The sequence below is a fragment of the Lissotriton helveticus genome, chromosome 1_2 (assembly GCF_964261635.1).
Source record: "Lissotriton helveticus chromosome 1_2, aLisHel1.1, whole genome shotgun sequence".
Lineage (NCBI taxonomy): Eukaryota > Metazoa > Chordata > Amphibia > Caudata > Salamandridae > Lissotriton > Lissotriton helveticus.
Window position 1 is genome coordinate 325,622,438 of NC_136058.1, and position 3,491 is coordinate 325,625,928.

General features: G+C 40.9%; 1 non-coding gene across 1 annotated transcript; it reads left to right on the plus strand.

The window, feature by feature from the left end:
* Positions 1-360: 360 nt before the first annotated feature.
* On the plus strand, positions 361-432 carry TRNAC-GCA (transfer RNA cysteine (anticodon GCA)). Its single transcript has one exon. It is a non-coding gene; the product is annotated as a tRNA-Cys (tRNA).
* The last annotated feature ends 3,059 nt before the right edge of the window (positions 433-3,491 follow it).

A 3,491-nucleotide genomic window follows, 5' to 3' on the forward strand; every position in this document is an offset into this window, starting at 1 on the left:
TGCCCAAAATGGCTTCCCGGGAGGTTCGGGCCCCCATCCATACGTTCGGGGGGACCGAGCGGTCGCCCCTTTCCAAATGATAAGGTGTCCCGTAAAAACCTCTTCCCCTTTAAGAATGTTTCAAAACAATCATTGTATGTAGAGGCATTGGTCCTATGTACCACTGCCTATTCAAATAAAATAACAATGAAACAAATATCTGTTTTTTAAATGATCCAGTTTTCCTTTAATAAATAATATTAAGGACTACTTCTCCTGTTCCACAGTTTCAAGGTTGTTCTTTCTGGAACAACTTAGTATGATCCTCTCACTCTTTCATGATGTACTGATATTTTGTCATTCTGATTGTACTGTAAAGCTGGGGATATAGCTCAGTGGTAGAGCATTTGACTGCAGATCAAGAGGTCCCTGGTTCAAATCCGGGTGTCCCCTCACCCTATTTTGATTCTGTTGTTTGTAATTGGGACTTTTCATCAATTCCATTTGGATCATCTTTGACAGAGTCAGTGTTCCCTTGGATATTGCACTTTAATAGCATTTCAGTGTTTCCTGCTCAAAACCTGTGAGTAAATGCAGTTTTTAACACTCGGCTTGTTATTCCCTTTGGGAAATTTCTGAAACATCATTGATCAATTTTGGAATTCGGCTCTTCCTTTCAGAGCACTAAACAAAGGGAATGGACTATTAAACCAATTGACAACTTTGTTATACTGTTTGGTGCTTTCTTGTATTGCACTGAAGAAATGGCGTATAAAACTTGGCAGCGAAGCAGTCAATCTATTTCTCATTTCACCTGTGTCTTCAGTCTTACGTATATTCCACCTCTTCTCTGTGTATGCAAAGTATGTGTTTGTTTGAAGCACTTAATTTTTGTGCAACGTAGGAACTATTTAATTTTTCCTTAAAAGCTATGCCTACGTGCAAGATGTACGAACTATCATTGCAGTTGCAAGAAGGCTGGTCTGAAGAATCAAGCCATTTGCAAACGCAAAATGGCTTTTTCTGATGTATTAAATGGAAGGTATTCGAAAGGGTGTTTGGGTGTACCTTCCAAATACTGAATTGTAGTGGTACGTAGAAATGTTTTTCCACCATAATTTGGCCCAAAACAATCATACTTCATCACCATCTCAGTGATTGTGGTAACCAATCCTCAAATGATAAGGTGTCCCGTAAAAACCTCTTCCCCTTTAAGAATGTTTCAAAACAATCATTGTATGTAGAGGCATTGGTCCTATGTACCACTGCCTATTCAAATAAAATAACAATGAAACAAATATCTGTTTTTAAATGATCCAGTTTTCCTTTAATAAATAATATTAAGGACTACTTCTCCTGTTCCACAGTTTCAAGGTTGTACTTTCCGGAACAACTTAGTATGATCCTCTCACTCTTTCATGATGTACTGATATTTTGTCATTCTGATCGTACTGTAAAGCTAGGGATATAGCTCAGTGGTAGAGTATTTGACTGCAGATCGAGAGGTCCCTGGTTTAAATCCTGGTGTCCCCTCACCTTATTTTGATTCTGTTGTTTGTAATTGGGACTTTCCATCAATTCCATTTGGATCATCTTTGACAGAGTCAGTGTTCCCTTGGATATTGCACTTTACTAGCATTTCCGTGTTTCTTGCTCAAAGCCTGTGAGTAAATGCAGTTTTTAACACTCGGCTTGGTATTCCCTTTGGGAAATTTCTGAAACATCATTGATCAATTTTGGAATTCGGCTCTTCCTTTCACAGCACTAAACAAAGGGAATGGACTATGAAACCAATTGACAACTTCGTAATACTGTTTGGTGCTTTTTGTATTGTGCTGAAGAAATGGCGTATAAAACTTGGCAGCGAAGCAGTCAATCTATTTCTCATTTCACCTGTGTCTTCAGTCTTACATATATTCCACCTCTTCTCTGTGCATGCAAAGTATGTGTTTGTTTGAAGCACTTCATTTTTGTGCAACGTAGGAACTATTTAATTTCTCCTTCAAAGCTCTGCCTACGTGCAAGATGTACGAACTATCATTGCAGTTGCAAGAAGGCTGGTCTGAAGAATCAGGCCATTTGCAAACGCAAAATGGCTTTTTCTGATGTATTAAATGGAAGGTATTCGAAAGGGGTGTTTGGGTGTTGTGGTAAATAAATAAATAATACCCTATTTTTGAATGAATAAATGAATAACAGATAGCTCAATAAATAAGAGTCAAGATTCGAGGTAGTAGGAGTTTTGCAGGTTTAATACAGCATAAGGACAGGACCAGGACAACCTGCACAGGAATAGGATGGCAGGGCCCTGGCAGCGCTGCCAGGATCAGGATCGGGACAAAGGAAATTTTTAATAACAGTACATGGGCATATATACATATCGCAAACACATAGCATTACATTGCAATGGGCGTAGCAGTGGGTGGAGCAATAGGCGTGACGCGTAGCAGTCGCGAAAGATAAGGGTGAAAAGAGGTGTAACAGGGCGTATACATAGACATGTGATGCAAACGTAACAGAATATGTCATGAATGGGGCGGAAACCATGGAGGGGGCTACCTGAGGAGCCGGGACCTCTAACCTGATGGTGCGCGCAAACTAGCAATGACGTGTTACTAGGAGAAGCTGGGGGCTTCGAACTCTGTGCTAGGAGCAGAGACTGAAGTCTGGAGAGTCAAGGCGACATGTACCTAAACAGTATCTAGTATCTGATGTTTAGAGAACATGTTGATATAAACTAGAAGTCAGGAGGGGAAAGGCTAACAGACACTAAGACTGGACCATGCATTATTCTACATGTAGTGCGTGATGAAGAATATTAAATGACCATTAATACAGTATTTCTCTAACATGGGGCCGTAAAGGCTAGACAATGACGGAAACTATTGATGCAGTTCAGTAGCTTTAGGAATGCAGAGGAAGAGGACTGAACTGATAATCTGGAATCATAACATACACTTGGCAGACTCAGAGGCAGGGCCAAGCTGAACCGGGCACTGCGAGGCAGGAAGTAAGTGAAGGGTCGAGGATACAGGTGGGGGCTGTATCGCTCCTCAGCGAGGCTTCAGGAGACAGGAGACAGGAGCTGAATCTGGTGTCCGGGCCCTTTTGAGGCCTAGAAACGGGGACTTTACAATGAAATAACGTGCACACTGAGAAACGTGGCAACGTAGCTTTACATGGGCCTGATATTCGTAGTATTCACGAGAACTGGAAACTGCCATACTAGAGGTGGACACAACTGTAATTGCGTCTTTAATCAAACATGGGGAATAACATATGCATATTAATCATGCACATATAACATATGATGGATGACATGTAGGGACACAGAACATGGCAAAATTTACTTTTCCACATTCCCTCCTTGTCACTACGTTTCATCAGGAAACATCAATATTCATGATACCATCTATCATTTCATATAGTATCATTTGCTTGTCTCGAATTGTCTTGGAACGGGATTTAGAACGGGGCTTGGGACTAGGAATACAAGAGGTAGCACAAATGCC